Here is a 20,470-nt window from a genome sequence, read left to right as displayed (position 1 = left end):
AATGCAGGACTTGTGAAATTTCCTTGTATTCGTCCTTGCTGAGTTTCACAGAGTTCCTGTCAGGTCATTCCCCCAACTGTTCTAGGTCCATTTAAATGGCAGCTCTGTCCGTCAGCACTCACTGCTCCTGCTTCAGCCCCACCTGCACGCTTGTTGAGCACACACTGTCTCCTCCTCAGGAGTCTCTGAGAAGGATGCCAAGGGATCCGGCTCCTGCCACTCTCTGCTTGCTTTACTCCCAGTAAGCCCACGGACCCTTCCCTCCGAGTCTGACATCTGTGCATCCTTTCTCACCTAAGTGCCCACACTGCAGTGTCCCAGGGTGTCTGCCAGAGACAGAAAGTGCCATGTGTGTTCTGTCACTTGGAATAGGAATAGCAGCCGTCTTTTCGCGTGGTGCAGCACAGAGCGATTCCTTCGCCCGGCGCGATCGGATGTTACTTCACCCGCACCTAGGCCAAGCCATGGATTGTTCTCCATTATACGGAGGAAGGGAGAGGAAGCTGCTTCGAAATAGGTATCACTGCCAACAACAGCGACGTGTCTCCAAGGGTCTCTCCCTGCAGCGTGCAAGGAGCCGCCTGACGCCGGCAGGCGCAGTGCCGGGGCGGTGCCTGCCTGCGCAGCATCCGGCCGCCTCAGGAGCTGCACTGTGCGAAGCCAACTTCCCACCTTCCCTTCCCTTCCCGTCCCGCCCCTGCCGCGGCTGTCGCGGGGAATTCCGGCTCCAGCGGGGCGGGGGCTCCGCTCGGCCGCCCCTTCCCCGCCGCCGCCCCCGCACGTGACTCCGCCCGGACCCAAGATGGCCGCCGGCCGGCCGGCCCATTCCCGGCGCGGGCGCCGCGCCCGACTCCAAGATGGTGGTCAATGGAGGCCACCGGAGACAGCCTAGCGGGTCAGTGCGAGCGCCGTGGCCCGGTTGGCTGGGCGACGCCCCGCCCCCGCCAACCCGCCGCTCCCATTGGCGCCGCGGGGGGCCAGGCCGGCTCTCATTGGCCGGCGAGGTGTCGCTCCCGGTGTCTCCGCTCCGGGGCCCGGGGAACTATTTTACATTGGGCGGAGGGAGGGAGGAAGGGGGCTCGGTCCGGTCGCTCCGGGAGCGGCACCGGCGGCGGGCCCGGGCCGGGGATGCTACGGGCGCTGCCCCCGCCGGGACGGCGCTGAGGCGCCGCTGCCCCCGCCGGGACGGGAGGCGGGAGCTGCCGCCCTGTCCCGGCCCGAGGGAGCCGGGGGAAGGCACGGCGAGGACTCGGCTGTACCCGCGGCCGGGAGAAGGGCGCCTGGGGCGGGGGAGGCGCGGAGCGGCGTGGGGGGGCGGCTCCGTTCGCTCCCGGCCGCCTCGCTGAGGGCTCGCAGCGGAGCGGGGGCTCGAGCCCGCCCCGGGCGGACGGGGTGCCCGGTGTCGGCAGCCGGGGTGATCGCGGGGCTGTGCAGGAGCAGCGGGCTGCTCGGCCGTCTCCTGTGTCCGAGTTTGCACGCACGGTTTGTCCGTGTGGAAATCGGCCCGGCAGAATGACCACTAAAGAGACCTCGGGGCGTCCAGCCTCCTGTTAACCCCTGCTGCGGAGGGGCGCGCCTTGAGCGTCAGGCCGGCTTCTCTCGTGAGCGCTCATAAAAGTTTGCAAGTGGTCTTTATAAGCATCTGATTCTAAGTTGGGAATTGTAGGAGCAGTAAATCGAGTTATTTCTGCTATTGTTGTTAACTTTGTACTTCAATACTTGCACTGAATCACAGTAGCTTTATCTCATGGAATACATCTCTGTCTCTGAATATTTGTTTCATCAGGGTTGTATGTCATCTGGTGATGTGGTCTTATGAACCCAGCATGTACAATGGTCTGTTTCCATTCCCTGAATACTTACAGAATGCTCCCCTCTTTTATTTTTCCTTCTCCTCTAAAGCTTGTTGAAGTTTTCTGCACTGTTTCTGATTGTAAGCGATACATTTTATGCTGTTCATCATATGGCACCATATCCCATTCTGTGAGGTGTGATCCCTGGCCGTACCACACAAACCAAAGATGCCTTTTCACTGGAACTAATTCTAGTATTGTTTGGGAATGTTACATCCATAGAAATCTTGAAGTGTGATCCATGCACCTCAAGACCTTGTGTCATGCAAGTTTGTGCCATTAGAAGCTTGCACTGAAGATCTCATGCAGCTTTCAGCCTGAGCATAACCCCTGTTACCTTGAATATCCTCAGCTGATGAGTTTGCTGCAGTGAGACATTTGAAAGGAGGCAAGTTTCCAAGTTAGCAACCTCCTACTTCATTCAGTTGTCAGTCTGTAAACCAAGATACTCAAATGGACCGCGTATCGAAGCTATAGCCTTAGCAATAGAGTTTCTGTCAGAACAGAATCAATTCTTTACCTTTTAATATGATAGAGTGAATTATCTGTATTTCTCAAGCGAATTATTTGTCAGTCCAAAGCAAACTACAGAAAGAGAGAAAACAAACCAATTTTGTGACCTGGTAGACTGAGCTTATGAAATCTGTTCTGATTTTCCAGTTGGTCTAAATGTCCTGCCTCTACTCTGGTTTTCAGGATTGCATTAGCAGTACAAATCAGGCGGTGAATTCAGACAGTTGGGTAGCAGTAGCTTGACATGACTTCACGTGTATGAGAGCATTGGAAAAATGGCTGAGTTAGTCCTTGCAGGAATATCTAGAATTTCTCTTCTGTTTCTCTTTTAGTGATGGCAGGTACATCTAAGAAAGAGGGAGCAAATGCAAGGGATTAGAAATCAACTGAAGGGGGATTTTTTAAATCTTATTTGAAACATGTGAAACTTGTCACTCTGCAGCAAGGTTCTAGAGAAATGAGTGACTGTTCCTCAAATTAGATGTTTCTATGATGGACATATAACCAAAGATGGTGTAACGTGCATTTTTGGGGCTCATTCATTATGTTTAGTGATGGATTTTAGTCTAATCAAACAACAGTGATGGGTTTTGTTAATAGTTGTAAAGCACCTCATCCTGTGATAGCTTCCTGCAAAATAGCTAAATTTTTGATAGATACTTAATGGATTAAGATCATTCCATGTAACTTCCCTACAGCAATTTTATCTATTCTTAAAATTTAGTTAAACTGGTAATATTTTATTTATTGTTACAAATAGTGAAAACAAATGTAAAATCTAAACAGGATGCCTTTTTGTTTACTAAATTATACATTCCTGACTTCATAGATGAAAGAACTTTTGATATAAAGGCTTCATCATAAACTCCTAAAATACTGATTTTTATTCCAAAGTATTGGAATAGGTTGGCTAGTTAAGTAATTCTTGAGTAACTGTCTACTTTAGGCTGATTTCCTTACCTTGTTTCCCCAAGAGCTGTGCTTCGAAGTTTCAACCTTAGGGGGAAATCGGCACTTAATTTTACCTTGTGGTATTTGTGCCTAGAGGCTTCCAGGAGGTGAAAAGCTGGGTTGTGTTGAGCAACATGCAGTGCCTCCCCTCCATCTGATCATGGCCTGCATTGTACTGGCTAACCTTCTGTCTTCAAAGATATCCACCTAGTTTAAAAAAAACACATTTTGATTTATGGGGTTTGAGGTCTGAAGGATGATCAGCTTTTCTGATATGCTGACCTATGCATTAGTTTGAAACAAGCATGCAATTGCTCCATTAAATAAGAAGTGCCCTGGAGTGATATGTATTTGTGTGGTTTGGTTGTTGGACAGCTTATTTTAATCTTTGAGCTATATCTAGTTAAAATGTTGTATTTAAAATTTAGTAAATGTATGCTATACCTTCTGGAGCCCTTATACTTTGTCAGCTTGATAAATTAACTTTGACACACTGAATATTTTTCACCAGCTAACGTAGCTGTTAGTTAAGTTAAATAAAGGAGAAGAGCCCACATGCTCTCTCCAAGCATACAGCTGGACATTTCTGTTAAATTTTTCAGCAAAAATGCAATTTTGATTGGTTCTTAAAGCTTCATGAATACACTAATTGGTGAATCATCTGATGTGCAGTTTAGTTTCAGGAAATATGAAATGGCTCACTAACTTCGTAGTTACAAGATTATGCAGACCTTCTGAAAATCTCAGTAAGAAAATGTGTGCAGTGGTGGTGGTTGATATTTTTGGCTGTGAGAGAGGTTGGCTAAAACTCAATGCAGTTATGCATAGTCTGCACTAGTTTATATGGTAGGCACTCACTTGAAGAATTATCTGGAAGGAAGAAGGAATAATTTTACAGGTTTATCTGCTCTCGGGACCTTATCCAGATTTTGCTGAAGAAGTTTGCAGTTAGGAACCTCTTCTGGCTCTGTAACGGGTCCTGAATGTAGTTGCTTTTCACCCTGTGTTTTTATAGTGCCGTGGTTGTTGAATTCTTCAGCCTTAATGTTGGACAGCTGCAAAACATTTAAAGCCTATCTATGAAAGATTGGGATAAGAAGGAGGGGGAGATGGAGGCTGGCCCAGCTAAGTAATACTTCTTGAGGACTCTCAAGTATTTTCTTTATGTAGCCGTATATACGGTGTGTTCAGGGCTGGCTGGAGACTACTTGATTATGTACTGCATTATCAACTGAAGTATTTAAACCAGTACTCCTCTCTTGTAAAAGTTTGAGTCTTTACAGTAGTTGAAGAGTCAAAGAGGTCAGGAATTTTGGGTTTTTTTTGTTGCAGCAGAATAATAGCAATTTCAGTGCAGTACATAACTACTCTGTGTAAACTCGAGGTTTTTACAAAAAATAGTTTAACTGCTGTTAAGGAGCATTCTACTGCAGAGGGAGCATTCCTTAAGATACTATTGTATTGCAATACCTGTGATGAGCACCAGTTTGTTAGAGGCAGAAACTTTTACAGTGTTTGTAAGTGCTTCAGTGATTTTGGACTGGAGCACATTTACAGAGGTGAAATTTGAGGTATTGTTTAAAAATTGAAGTGGAGTAGGAGCAATCAAAAATAATTTTTCTGCAATACTAAATTTGATACATTTTTGTTCCTCCTCAGCAGAATGAATTCTAATAATAATTCAATGGTCAGCCTGGCTCCCAAATAAAACAACTTGGGCCTCATTGCTCAAGACTCAAATGTCAATCATAGGATTAAGAATTGTAATTCTGGGATAGAAAGTGTTTGGCACTTACTACCTAATATTCCCATTAGACTAGTAGAGACTCAAGGTCTGCAGTTGAATGAATTAGGCTTGATCAAGGCTCTGATAAAAATTGATCAAGATAATCTTAGACTTTTTGGCCTCTAATAACAAAAATTTAGCTTGTAGTGGTGCTTATTCCAGTTTGACTTAATTTTATTCATGGAACTTGCCTAGCTAAGGATGAACATGTTAAATGGGGCAGACCCTGTTTCTTGAAAAGAACTTGAACAGGAAACTTCCATCTCTAAGTTGTCTCTTACTGATACTTAGGATTTCATCTGCTTAGGTACATCTGTTTATATATCAAACTACATAGTCTGCCTCTGTACCTTGGGTGTTTGGTTTTGCAGCAAGGCATGTGCAGCACTGCGTGATTTACTGACTGATTTATTTGTGGAAAAAGTACCGATTACTAAATTTTGGGTTGGGTGAGCCTTTATTTTTGGGATCTGTGAAGGAGGTATTTTAATCATTCCACTAGTGCATTAACTAACCAATTATATATTAAAAAAAATAATTAAAATTTGCTCAATAAGTTAAAATTTCTATTGAGTTATGTCTTGCAGTGTTTTTGACTTGGTAGATATGATTTCTCATTTGTTGGTCTTACTCGTGGCTTGGAAGAGGAAGGTAACAAATACATTTCTGAGCTGTCACAGTGCTGTGGTGGTAAAATTATTAACAGTTAAGATTGAGAGGTCTGGCTAAGGGGTTATCTTTACTCTCAGAACATTCCTTTCAACCAAAAGTCTGATTGTTTCCAACTTTGCATCTCAGATAGGATAATACCGGGCCATCTCTGTAGGCTCCACCAAGAGCCATCTCTGTATTGTCACATTATTTACTGCCAGAGTCCTCATTGGATTTGTGGCTGTTTAGCAACAGACTTCAGGAGTCCATCCCTCCCAGGGAAAGGTATCTGGCTTTGTTAACATTGGTATGATTGCTTTTCCTTGCCTTTCTCTGAAACAATGTATGGTTTGGGTCTCTGCAATCGCTTGGCAGAGAACCAGGAAAGATGCTCCCAATGTTCTCTCACTGTGATCATAGTTAATAAAGCTTCTGTTTGACCTGTCTTAAATTGCAGTTGTGTTGTTGCCCAATTGGAGTCCCCAGATTCTCTGACACAGTTTCTCCATTTTTATTCAACCACTTCATTTAATCTACACTGCTCTAATTTCTTTTTTCCTCTGGGTTAGTTGGTAGTGGGTTAAGGGCAGCTCTGGGGTGTGTGACAGGGCATGGGGGTACAGAGGGGTGATGGTGTTATGTTGTCCCTTCAGACTGCAGTGAATTGTTCTCTTAAGTCTGTCTCCAGCCACACTCTTAAGGTAAGAAAAGTCTCTTGAATCCAGTGAGTGAAGTTTCTGCTGCCAGTATCTCACTGGGTATTTTGGCAGGTTCTTGCCAGCAGTTTAACTCATTTGGACATTTGACATGATCTAAAACTTTGGCAACAAACCTGATCTTTGATTTTTGCTTTAATTTTATTGTTCATAGTACATTGAGACCTTAATGCAGATTGTCACAGTGATGGTAGATTGGAATATAAATCAGATTTAAAGTGTCAGTATCAAACCAACTTTATCTTCAAAAATATGTGTGGTTTATCCACCAGATAGATTTCTCATATTTATTGTTCTTAAGATCTGGTAAACTTATTTATGGAAGGAAGAACTTTGACAACAGCAGCTCTGATTCCTACAGATATAAAACAGATTATGTGTCATAATTTAGATTTAAATATGAGTTTGATTGTATACTATAATCTTGGAGAATGCAAAAGTACTACTTCTGGGTTTAAAAATGCTGAACTGAAGAGTACTGGCTCTGGGAGAGGATATGAGGACTGTGTTAAAAAATAGTTCACCTGTTCTTGTGTTCTCTACTGAGCAGCATCTATTGGCCAGACAGGTTTTTTGTTAGGTGTACCCTGTGATGGTCAGGGCTATTCTTATGTTACATCCCATTACTGTATTTCAGGAGTGTGTCGTCTGCCTGTTAGTATTTGCTGACATGATTAACATGTGGCCTGGTTTGGCAATTAACAAATTTTGTCCCATCTGAATTATGAGATTGTAATTGTTGGTTTCTTTCCACAACTTAGTTATCTTTAGTTGAGAATGTTTGAAACAGTCTTTTTCAGAAAATCTGGCTTTATACTTGACACTTAGCTCAATGTACAGTGGTAAAGTTGTAGAAATACTGATTTTTTTTTTAATCCCTATTCAGTTAGTCTATTTGATAGTCTATTTGAGAAAGAAAAATCCATTTCTTCTTCTTTATGAGAAAGATAACTTAGCAATTAGTCTTCCAGTATGACATTTCCAAATTAAATTCTCTTAGGTCTTCTGTGGTTCTTTCATGTCTCAGTTAAATTATTTCCAGATTCAGTTAATCTACACAGTAGTTGTATTATAGAGGTATTTTTATTGAATTGTATTCTATCAAAAGTTACTTTAATAAACACACAGACTCTATCAGATTGACCGGATGATCTCCTCTTTCCCTTTACTGGAACTAAAAAGATAAAATCTGGGAATCAGTCAGGAGTTTTAATTTTTGTAATACTCAAATAGTTGTGCTGTGAGAAGTGAGAAAGCTGTTTTTCCTCAAGAGTCTGTGTTGCCCAGTATCAATTCTCATGTGCAGATGACATGGTTTTGTTTTCTCAAATTCCTTGGGGTCTGAAGCATTTGCTAGAGGATTTAGCATTTTTGTCGGTGGAGTTGTTAGTCCCCATGAGCATACAACATGGTTTTGTTCTCTCAAACTCCTTTAGGAGTGAAGTGTCTGTTAAAGGAATTTCAGTGGTTTTGTCAGAATGATTGTGACTAACATTCAAAACTGTCAAGTAATTGCACACACTATAGCTCAGAGCTGCTTATGTGGGACTGATGACCACTGTGTTGAACAAATTTTCTATTTTGATATTTGCCCAACAGTTGTGAACAAAATAAATGAGTTTGGGTCCTTAAGGTACAGACCCAGACCAGTAGAGCAGCTGGTGTCTGAAACAGTAGCAGACATCTTGTATCTTAGATCAAAGTTTGAACTTAGATTCAGTATGGCACTAGTTTTGGGAAAAAATTGTGTTCTGTAGTTCTGTATAATTCAGGAAAAACTGACTTTTTGTTGATTGAACTTACACTTGCTTTCAGAACCTGATTTCTTAAGCAGCTTGAAAGTTTGAAATGTCCTGTCTTTGAGTGTTGTTTGGTTTGTCCCTTCCCTGCATTCGGTGATCACCATTGTATTTTTTGGTGACTGATGTTTAGCTTTTTTCACAACTAGTTTTGATCAGAATTTTAAGAATGGAAAGAAATAGCAATGTACTATTGCCTGTCTCTTTGACAGTATCTATATTTAAGTACATATGGAAATCCCTGTTGCTAGTGTGCTCTATAGGAACTTTACAACCCTTTTTCAGCAATAACTTATGTGGGTAGAAAATATTCTCCTGGAGTATCATAGATGACAATAGATAGCAGTAACTGCAAATCTTCAGCTTATTTTGGGAATGATTTTTAAGATAGAAATTATTTGGGTTTTAGTCCTGGAAATTCTTGCCTTTAGGCTCAAAAATGATCACATAATGAAACCACTTTTTCTTTTTTTTTCCTCTGTTATGCAAATAATTCAGTAGAAGCAAAAACTGCAGAATGTCTACATAGCCATGAATTCTATATTTTTTAAGCATTAGTCAAATATGAAATGTTCATCAATTTTCCACCATGATAAGACAATTGTCTCAATGCTAGTAAAGTTAATGTGGCATACTAATAGTAGATCTGTGCATGGTTGAGGAATGTGTGATCCTTGTACTTGCTTTAAAGCCTGTATTAAGTGAAAAGAATCTTGATTTGACAGTTTCATTGACAGTGGCATGTGTAATTTTACACAAGTTTCCTAATGGGACACCTGCAGTGGTGTTTTCTGTTTTCCTGAGAAATACAGAGAAACCATTAATTTTGGTTTTACTTTGTTCATAATTGCAGAGAGCAGTAAGTAATACAAACCTGAAAACTGTAGAGAAAAGAGAATAATGTTATGTAAGGAGATAAAATGCCATACAGTTACAATTAATGATTTGTTCTTTACCATGAAATTTCTTAAAGTCGTATTTCTCTTTTTTAATAGTAATGCTTTTTTTTGACACAAGTTTGATACTGCAAAGATGAGCAAAGCAGAAGTTTTACCCTTTTTGTTATGCAGTACAAATCTAGAAGGAGAATGTTCAGGGTCCATTCTCAGTTTTCCCCTATAAACTCACCACTTGTGAGAACCCAGAAAATGAGATACAAATGCTGGGCTTGGTTTCGTCTTTTACTTGTAGACTTGCTTTTCTTTGTACTATTAAGTTATAGCTGGAATGCCAGAAAATCTACTTTGCAATTTAATTTTGGCTGACTTCAAGAGGGTCAGTAATTACAGTTACAGTTTCCAGCAAGTTGAGTTTTTCCAGAAGTCTTTTTATAAAGAATGTGACTGTGGATTAATTGAACGTAAAAATGAGTCGAAAACTTTTTTCTGCCAAAGGCAAATATAGGAGTAGGTGCTAGGAAGATTTTCAAAACTCTGTTACCTAGGTAATTTGTAGATGTAGTGCGAGCTGTTTCCCAAAGAAGTATAAAACTGGGTTAATTTAGTGAGAAAGTTACTGGAGTACAGCTTACCTGTAAAATGGACAGCAATTCTCTGCAAGTGGTTTAGTTTTCACTCTTACAAGCAAATTGATGTTGAGATATTTTTAAAACCTACTGGTGCCAGGCTTCCTGTCAGCAGTAAGGTCGTCATCTCTAAAGCATGGCACCCTGTCTTTTTTCAAGTTATTCTGAATTCAGAGGGGACACTAAGCTAGCAGTTGTTGATTTAAGAATATGCTGACATCATGGATGACATACCTAACAGAGCTTCTTCTCTTCTGCCTTGTTTATGTGCCTTCCTCCAGTCTGGAGGGGCTGAAGAGGCAGCAGTGGTGCTCTGAGGCAGCAGGATGACGTACTTTAGTCATTCAATAGCGTGTGAGAGTACTCAGCTGATGCCTCTCTTCTGAAGGATGTTTAGTTCTGTGGTTTCATTAATCACTGTAAGTTTTCCTTATGCCCAGGATGCACTTTTCTTTTATAAAAACATCATAGTATTGCCATAAGGAATGATCCAAAGGGAAGCATTTTGCAAACATAGAGGAGTTTGTTGTTAGCATGGGAATAGTCTTGGTCTTTGCTGTTGGAAACCCTTGTGATTTGTATATAAGAATTGTGGTGTTACAGATACAGCTATGTATGATAATATTCTGGTCTTTGATTTGGGACAGTGATGAGAGCCAAATCTGGAAAAGAATGTCAATGTACAGAGGTAACTCTGTATTGCAAAATCTCACTAGGTGGGCCTACCAGTATAGCACTGTTTGCAAATCCTTTAAGTACAGCTGAATCCAATACTCCTAATGTTTGTTTCCCACTCATTTAGCTTTGCATGTATATTTTGTCTTTTTACTAATTCTGGAGTTGAACTGTGTATTTAGCTCTAAAGGAAAGTGATGCCTCCACGCAGGAGCTGAGCCTGGGGCTCAAATAAATATGTGTAGAAAGTTGGTACTTAAAAGCTTTGCGCAAGTGTACCTGTCCTGTGTGTGCAGGAGTCAAGTGTTGTGTGTTCATGCACTCTGCTTGTTGTGGGAGTAGACAGAAAGAAGACAGACTTGAACCTCCTTGGTGAGGAAGAACAGCAGCAAAGGAATGTATTATGAAGTGAGGAAAGTGGAGTTCTGTGTCATCCTTGCCGAGCTGAAGTTGGCAGTGTGTTGGCAGTAGCAGGTGCTGTGGTGCCAAACTTGTGTGTGATCCCTGGCCTGTAACACAGTGCCAGCCTGGTAAAGGAGTTATTTCTGCTTTTGCATCTGCTCCCTTATCAGGTCGGAAGGACACATGACAATGGAAATACGTTGTGGGAATATGCTGAGTCCTTGAATCCAGAGGCAGGTAACAAAGCTGGTGCGAGGCCTGGAAGCAGTGTTTGGTGAGGAGCAGCCACGGGCTTTGGGCTTGTCTGGTTTGGAGAAAAGGAGGCTGAGCATTGCTCTTTACAGCTTCCTGAGGAAGGGAAGTGGAGAGGGAGGTGTTGAGCTTTTCTTCCTGGGATCCAGAAATGAGATGTGTGGGAATGGTTCAAAGCTGCTCTATAGAGCAAACAAGCTAAAAAAAGCCCCAACAACAACAAAAAAGAGTAATTAGACAAAGGTAACTTTGTACCAAATGTAGCTGTATTTGAAGATATTGCAAGTTTCGGCTGGGTGCATGTAGTGTTCATATCATGATACTTCAAATAGCTTAGAATTGCCCACAGTGGGAGTTGAACAATGGTAACTGAATTATAAAGAGTTAATAGCCATGGCTGTTTCTGGTTTGACTTATATATGATTGGTATTTAAATAGAATGTCCAGGACTGCTTGTAAGAGAATCAGAAGAGTGAAGGAAAAACTCTCCTCATGTGTTTTCTTACAGTTGAGGTGGGGTTTTTCCCCTCTTCAGACTCTCTGAGGGGTCTTATCTTGTCCTTTTGGACTTTAGCTCCTGTTTACTGTAGGCTTAAAAGTTCTCTACTGTCAGTATTAAGAGAATATTTTCTTTGTATGTGCCCGTGTTGCTCACTTGTTTGCTCTCTTAGAATGGAGTACGCCATTGCTTGAGATCAAGGTTGTGAAGTCTTCCAGTTGAGTCTGTCTCTGAGGCTTGCAAAGGCCACTTTGATTTACTTTCAGATTTTTTCAGGAAAAAATAAGATGGCATAGAGTGTTATAGTTACCTGATCTAAATGAGTAAGCAAGCAATTGGAGTTTTTAGGAAGGAAGATAGTAGTATGTTTTATTTGTGTTTGCTGGCTCCATCCTGTGCTGTCATTTCCCTGAACCTGACATTGGTCATCACACAGATAACTGTTAGAGTGTCCAGCTGTCCACCCAGCAGTTTGCAAAGTCAGAAGAGACAATCTGAATGGTTTGATTTTGTATCATTGACAAAGCATCCTATTTTGTTATGCAGCTGTAAACTTCTGTAACAAAGAGCATTTCTGCTTAAATGAAAACGGGAGCTCACACAAGTAATTGTTCCCAGTGGTGTTCTTCCTTCATCTGTTTCTTCCATAGATAATAGGAAGTGTTGGGAAAATTTTAAGACATGGTATATTCAATAATTTATAACTTTTCTGATCTCTGATCTCCTGGACTGAAATACTTTAAGCCTTTTTGTTGCCTTGAGTTTAATTTTGTTTAAAGCCTTTTGCCAAAATTCTTCATCTGTTTTCAGAAACAGGACTAGAATAATTGTGCTATTTTTTTAATGTCAGTCTCTACTTTGAAATATTGTAGTGCACTTCTGAACTGGAACATTTACATGAAATTTTTCTGTGGGCAGCCTCTGGCTGAGCAGTATTGTTTCAATTTTTACATTAAAATCTGTCAAAATTGAGCCAATTTTCTTCTTGAAAATTTCTGATCTGGACATCTCAGTTCTTTGTTTTGTTTGGTTTTTTTGGGGTACCCTGGAGACTCTCTGCATTCTATATGCTCAGCAGGATTTTATTTTCAAGTACTTTTCTGGGCTGCAATCAGCTGTGCAGAGCATGGGAGCAAGAATAGTCCCAAGTTAATTGGTGAGGGGGGTCCTATGGCACAAAGCCAGCTGGGGAATCTCTGAGACAGCCCTGACATGTGTCAGCTCCAGAATCATGCACTTGTCCCTCCTTTTCTGTCCATCAGCTCTGCAGTATCTCCAGTCTCCTGCCAACACCGGTGTTTTGACTGTGACTTTTTGTTAAGACTCAAGAGAAGTTCAGGTATCCATACTGGGCTAAAGCTTGGCTTCTTCTGTATCTGAATGCCTTTGTTACTTCTGAGCATAAAAGGATGTCACTCTTCACATTCGTGTAGCTGTGGTTGTAGGGGGTGCTCAGTCACTTCCCTCATGCAGGGTCTGTGCATTTGGGCAGGACTGAGTGCTGCGACAGGCAAAAAATCATACTGAGCTCAGTATGATTCTTCAGAGACCTTCACAGATAAAATCCCAAAAGACTACTAGGCTAATGAACCTAAAGGTATTTTTTTCTTCAGGAGTTCCAGACTGGACCAAGTTTATCTGAACTTTAGTAGAGATAGCAAAAGATACTCCACACAAAGGCTGCACTTCCTGAATTTATAAAATGAGGAGGTGGCTTTTTAAAGATGATCAAAATGTAACTTTTCTGACATTTTTCTGACAACAACTTAGACTTCCAAAAACTATTTTAGGTAGCTACCCAGCCTATGAAATTCTGACCAAATCAGAAAGCTACCTTAAGTGATTGAATGTGTCTGATGATGGGAAGCATTAGGTGACAGTAGTAAATAAATTATTTCTTAAAAAGGCTAAAGAGAAAAAAATATTTTCAGAATCATGTCCCTCCTATTGGGAAAAGACTTAGGGGCCACCAAGCAGACTGACTTTCTTTGCTGTTTTTAAGGTGACTAGTTTAAACTTTAAGATGGCCTTGCCTGTTGACACAGTACAGCTGAAAGTTTCTTTTTTCAAATGCATTTCCCCTGTAGCAAAATCTGTGTCAATTATGTAGATGCCTGCAGCTGTGTGAGAGAGCTTTCCCTGAGTTTCATTGCTGTGCTTCCTCTGAACCAGCAGCAGAGCCCACTGTGGCAGTGTGAACTTCTTGGGAAGTTGGTACCTGCTGGATCAGGTGTTTCTTTTCCATGTTGGTTCAGTTTAGGAGCAAACAGATTTTGCTGGAAGAATGTTCCAGTCTGGCTGCTGATCAGAATTCTTATGAAGATAAATAATTTTTCTTCAAATCATGAATGATTTTAAGTTACCTACAAGTTAATTTTGTATGTCTCTGTGCCACTGGTGCCAGTACAATCGGAATTGTGTAGCCTTGTGTACAGTCAAACATTAGGCAGTGTTCTGGGTTTTTCCTCCCTCCCTCCCCTCCTCTAAGTGGCAGATTCCTGCCGATCTGTAGCAGAAGAGTTTGAGATCTCTGAACTTGCACAACTGGTTTTAGTTATTTGGACCCTTAAACTTTATATAATGGTTCAAAGGGTGCTCAAGCTGTGACTGTTCATAAGTATCTTAAGAAAATTTCTTTGTTTTCAACTAGTTTTGAATCTAGAATTTTTAATTCTCATTCTTGTGATCACCGTACGTGTTTTTCTTCAGGAATTCCTGGCCTCTGGGTGAAAGTAGTTAGATGTGGAAATTGCCATGTCTCATAATTACTTTTTATTTTTTACATCAAGAATCATAGTATTTTTCATCATGGAGGATACTTAAGGTTCACAACTTTCTGAACTCATTTATTGGGCAGGTTGTTCCTGTGCTCTTAAAATGTTCCTGTGCTTTATAAAAATACCAGAAAATGTCTGGTCTTTCAAGTAGCAGTTGAACCACCTTTTTGAAAAAATAAAGGTGAATATTTCTTAAATTTCTATATGAATAGTTTTCCCTGTTTACAGTGTTACAGTTCCTGTTCTTCTGAAGGGTACAGTGTTTTTCTAGGTGAGTGTTAGTCTTGAAGCTAAATTTTAGTTTTTGCTTTACAATTAAAACTTTGATTCATCTTTCATTTAAGAAAACATGTTTCAGGTTATAAGGAGAATCTGGGTTAACATTAAGGGGTAGGTTTCACAGAAATGGCTAAACAAGCATTAATGGCTCACTGCTGCTGGTAGACATGGTTCTTTTCACTTGCTCTCTTTGCATAAGACTTGAAATTCTCCTACCTCCATGCTATCACTTGTCTCTTGTGGCTTCTTTTTCCTCATTGAAGTGCTGTTTGTCTGTCTAGTGCTTCCATCAATTAGCTTATGGTGAAAATGGAGGTAGATGAATATTGGACCTGATGCAAAGGGATGGGAGGGAAGCAAGAATATCCCTTTATAATAGGATCAAAGCAGTGGCAGATCAGTTATCATGGACTATTACCCTTAGGGTGCCCTTTCTATGGCTAAATTCTGTTCATGAGAAACAACCTAGAAAAAAGCTGTACTCTTTAATAGCTGCCCTCTGAAGAGTTTATCACTCAGTAGTCATTGATTTAGGTTTGTTCAGTTTTCTGTGGTGCTGCAAACTCTTCCTGTGTGAAACGCAGCCTCTTAAACCATTACACAGTCCCAGAACAGGTGAGGTTAGAAGGAAGGGTCTGGAGTGGATGATCTGGTCCAACCTCCCTGCTCAAGCAATTCATGCAACTGAGTTTCTGCTTTCACAGGGCAAAAGGGCATTACTGCTTTTATTAATCTCATGCAGCTGGCAATGATGTTGTAAAGATTCATTTTTCTAGTCTGTTCCTTTGCTGCATCTTCTTGGAGTTCCTGCAGCCTGTAAGTTGTGTTCATCCATATCAGATAGGAGCCCTTGGATACGAGGTATCTTTCCTATACTGAATGAGCTGGTGTGTAGATATACAAGTGGTATCACAGGTTAGTGAGTTGTCTTTTTAGATAGGCCATTTCCCTCTTGATTAATAGGAATACCCATTAGTAGATTAGTGATTCATGGCTAGGGTCTTGCTGCAACAATCCTTTAGCTAATAGCATGATAACTGGAGTCAGCTTTTGGATAGGATAGATGATTTCAAAGGACAAAACATTTATCTATTTTATTTTGAGAAGAATTTAGGAGCTAACCAAATATGTATATTTTTCTTAGAAAATTTTCATCCTGTGGGGGCTCACTTACATAACATACACAGGTGCTTCTTTGCTGGAATAAACATTTCATTAAAATAGTTTTTATTTAACTGATTGCTTTATGTAAAATGAAGAAGAAAGATGTAGTCATGTATTTGACAATCTTGCTATCCTATTTCAACCTCCTATGCAATGGAGTCTATTGCCTTGAAGATAAAATAGTAGCTTAATAATCTACTTAGCACCTCAGTTGTAATGGACTGAGGCAACCGATGCTCTTAAGAGGAAAGACCTGATTTTCTTATCAGTGCTTGTTCAGTCTCTGTAATGCATATCCTGTGCTTTTAGTCATAGTCTTACATTTCTGACCATGTGAAGGGTTAGATATTATTACTTGAAGCTTTTAGGGTACATCTTGATCCTGTGTTTTGAATCATGGGCATTCCTGTTTTCATGGCACAAGGAAAGTGTGGTGAGGGTGGGTTTTTTTTGTTTGTTTGTCTTCGTTTGGTTTTGGGGTGGGGTTTTTTGGTTAGGTGTTTTTATTTGGTTTTGTTTGGGTTTTTTTTTTTAAACACTGAGTCATGAAGCTCATGAGTAGACACCAAGAGGGCCTCTAGATTACTCACTAGTAGTCTTTAAATACAAATGGAGAGCAGGGGTTGCAAAGGGCTGGACCCTTTGCTGTCAGGCAGAGAAACATTTTTTTGTTATTGCTAGAAGAGTAACTCTAAACACAGTAATTTATAATCTCATTACCCTGAGGTGTTTTCTCTTTAGTTATTGCTAATGGATCATTGCATTGGTACTTTTAGTATCATGAGCAGTTAAAGGAATGTTGCAATTGTTCGTGTGGCGTGCCCAGGTGAGAGCACAGTGGCACACTCTGGCTCTTTAGGTGGGTTTGTCCCCCTGCTGACAGCGGGTTGACTGTCAAGCGGTTCCACTGTAATCTTTTCTTCTCCCAAGCACCATCATTTGGCATTAATGCTTATTGATTTAAGTGTTTTTCAAACTGAGACTATGTACAAGTACACTTCCAAATTTCCAGGGTTTTAAGATATGGAAACTTAGTGCTGCTCAACATTGTTAGAATTCTTGACTAGCAAACTAAAACACCTAAAACGTGAAACTTGGCCAAGACATAGTCAATGTATTTGCTGAGCAATTTGTTTTGCAGGAATTTAGTTCTGACTTTTTAGTGTTTATAACTTAGAACTGTTTCTGTGCAAGATAGTCTGATGTATATTGATGCTGTACGTATTTTACATATATCAATTTTTGTGTATGTTTATACATAACTAGACACTTGTTTGTTCTGTTATACAAAGTCAGCTAAACTAACTAAGGGATTTTTTTTTTTGTCCCTTACCCCTAAGAAAGATCTTCCTATCCTGGGGGCTGAACCTGCAAGGCTAATGCTTTAAGTTTTTTCACTTGAGTTTTAAATATATGAAAAAAAAAACAAGGGCAGAATTTCAGAAAGCTTCACATTCACTGAAATCCTGATTCTTAGCAGAGGTCAAAATATGTTTAAGTCTTTTAACTTTTCTGGAAATCCCACTTTCAACATTTTTTAACATTTTTTTTTAAGATGCACTTTAATTTGCTGTGTTCGTAAGTTGTCATTGCACATGCTTTATGTGTTCAATGTACAGAATATCCAGAACAGTCTTAGTTTAGATTTTCTGGCAAATTAGTCCATAATTTTAAAGTTATGGTAACACCTTTAAGTGAATTTTTGGTGGCGTTAGAAAACCAAAATTTCAGTTCCACTGCAATTTAATGCCAGTGTTGATGTTGCAGCTGGCTGTGCTGCAGCAGGACCCTGCACACCAAGGCTTGGTGAATGCTCGCTGGCAGAACCTGCAGGTACTGAACCACAAAGCACAGGTTTCCTTCAGCTGGCAAGTTGAAATGTTTCTGATAGCTCTAGCTGGGTATAGTCTAGGATAAAGTTGCCTGTGGATTAAAGTGAAAACATGAAACAGGCTAGACCTGCTGGCAGCCTTCCAGCTGCTTCTCCTTCTTCTTTGCAGGGTTTATGTTCTTTTACCTTCCCCAGGCCCAGCCTGGGGAGCCAGGTGCTTGCTGCCAATTAGTCTTGTCAAGACAGCCCAGAGCTTCTCTTGACAAGCCTGACTGCTGACAGCAGCTGTGGGCTAGTCTTAGGCAGGATTTTAACTCCTTGCCTGCCAAATGCTTTGCAGGTTAAATCCCCTGGGCTCATTCTGCAGTTATTCAAATATTCAGGCTATTTTATGAAAATATATTCTGCACAGAAACTGATCTAAGATTTACAGTGGTGCTGTAGTGATAGAGTTTACTTGCCAAACTTCTGGCATGAAAGAATGTGAGTTGGGAGTTAAGTCATTATGAAGGTCACTTTATGGGTTTGTTATTAGAACTGTCCATCTCAGGCCATCTTCTACTTGCTGTAAGCATAGCTGTAGCTGGGTAGCAGCTTGGGCTGTTACTCTTCTCAGTTATTATGGTTTTAGAAACTTTTGAACTTTTTGGGTCCATTTCACTTAAATTTGAAAGAAGGACTACTTTATTTTTCCTGCAAATTGCATGAATAGCAATAATGCTTTTTCCTATGTGGTCACCATTCTAGAATACATTGCTAGAGAAAGACAAGTACAACTTGGGTTTTCTTAGTTGAGAAGAGGTGGCAGGTAGCTAGTTTGTGTTGGGGACTATGATCTTTTGCTTGGTCAGGTTAAAAGAACACATGGGAAGTGGCTAGGTGCTTGAGAAAAGCTGTGTCCAGGAGGTGCCTGTAAGCTGATGGGGGGCACGGGTGCAGTGGTGAGGGAGAGGCATTAGACAGGCTGTTGAGGTTTTGAAAAATGTAGTGAGAAGAAATAGGACTGTTAAACCAGTATAAATTGATCCCAGAACAGAAGGATTGTGTTTGGAAAACAGGCCATTTGCAATTGAATGAAATGCTCTGTTTACAAAATACATTAAATTGGATGTTTTTACTGAGCTTGTCAAAGATGTGGGATGTGATTTGACTCATCTTTTCAACTTAGCTTCCAATTTCCTCTGCTTTTAGTGAGGCACAGCTATTCAGGTATGCTTTTTCTTAACTCAGAACTCCCAAGAATTACATACAAATAACCATTAGATCACTCTTTTTGTCAATTTGATACCTATTTATATTATAGAACTTTGTAGAGGAGGATATACTTCATTAGTGTTCTTAGAAATAGAAACAAATTCTTCTCTGCTAGGGGAGAGCTCCATAACTTTTCTTGGAATACTTATGGCTTTTGCAGAGGTCATCAAGAGGGCTGCTGTACTTAACTTGAGTATTGACTGGAAGCATTTATTCTATCCACATGAATTTTAAAAAAGTATAGTGGCGGTTTCTGTGTGAGAAGAGTTAAACCTAGCAGTATGGGAACCATTACTTACACTTAATCACACCTGGAGTTCCCTTTCATGGCAGGTACTTTACCTTGCTAACTTAATGCTCGCTCTTTTTTTTTTTATGTTAAGGTGAAATTGAATTGCCTGCTTGGGGTATATAGAGGTAGTTTAAAGGAAACTGCTTTCATTTAATGTTGCTTGTGTGGATTTACATGTTACAATGAGTGGCTGCCATTAGGATACTGCCTAAATGATTTGAAGGTTTCTTTACTTGGAATTAATGTGTGCCATTGTCTTGAATTTGCTGTTTTTAGCATAGAAATCTACCACTATGTGGAGTTCTTGGTAAATCTGTATAGTGTTATTTCTGTTTTAATATCTGAAACTCATGTTTGCTCTGTGATTCTTACATAATTAGAACTACCAGCTTTGCCTATGATGGTTATTATCTACCAGACTTGTGTAAGTGGAGGGAAGTATTTAAAAAGCAGTTGTCTCTAGTTGTGATTCAGTGCCATAACTTTTGTTCATCTATTGATGGCTTGTCTGCTTCAGGGATTTCAGATTTCCTGAACAGCAAATAAATGGATAGCAGCTGTACAGTACTTTTCAATCCAAGGTGAACACACATAGTCCCAAAATTGTCCATTTGGAAACCCAAAGCCTAGTAAGGGGCTTATAAGAATGTTCCCACTATTGAAAGTCTTGGAGCAGTATTTTTGGACTGAAGTTACCAATGTGTAGCTGCTTGGGAAGAAACTGGCAGAACATCAGCTGTCCAAGCTAAGACTGCTTTTTGCTCAATGCAAATCTGCACCAAGGAGGGGGAGGAGTTTACTTCTTACTCCAGGTTGGAGCAATGGCAAAATATCGTTATTTGGCTTTGACTTGACAATCTGCCAGCTTAAGTCCTTGAAACTGTCAGCTTTCCTTGTGATTTAGCAGAATGCATCAAGCCAACTCAGCATTTTATTTCTGAAGTAAATGTTTTCAGTGGCGAAACTTTCAATACAAGTGTTCAAAGCAGCATCTTAAGTAGAGTCCTAATCTCTTTCTTTCCAGCCAGAGCCCCACAGTTGAGAATGGAGATTTCTCTTCAAAGTAGCTATCTAAGAATTTAATAAATTCCTCAGAACTAACCAGTGCTGCTGTGGAAGGAAGCAGTCTTGCCCTGGCTGCTGCTTCCTCCCTCCTCATCTGCTCCTCCCATGTGTTAACTTGAATGTTTGTACAGAAGTCATAAACCAGATGGAGTAAATGATTGAGACTTTTTCTGAGAATTCATTTCA

General features: G+C 40.5%; 1 protein-coding gene across 2 annotated transcripts in view; it reads left to right on the top strand.

Moving 5' to 3' along the window:
* The first annotated feature begins 796 nt into the window (after positions 1 to 796).
* Positions 797 to 20,470, top strand: part of SOCS5 (suppressor of cytokine signaling 5) — a 33,588-nt gene continuing 13,914 nt past the window's right edge. Inside the window, exons 1-2 of one of the 2 annotated variants that reach the window (XM_039697886.1) lie at positions 1,042 to 1,189; positions 15,258 to 15,263. The gene's annotated coding sequence lies outside the window, so the exon portion shown is untranslated. Of the gene's footprint in view, positions 896 to 1,041; positions 1,190 to 15,257; positions 15,264 to 20,470 lie in introns of those variants that run through there. The other variant, XM_039697887.1, reaches the window with a different exon arrangement.

The sequence above is a fragment of the Passer montanus genome, unplaced genomic scaffold (assembly GCF_014805655.1).
Source record: "Passer montanus isolate IOZ18808 unplaced genomic scaffold, ASM1480565v1 scaffold12, whole genome shotgun sequence".
NCBI lineage: Eukaryota > Metazoa > Chordata > Aves > Passeriformes > Passeridae > Passer > Passer montanus.
This window is presented reverse-complemented; position numbering and strand designations above follow the sequence as displayed.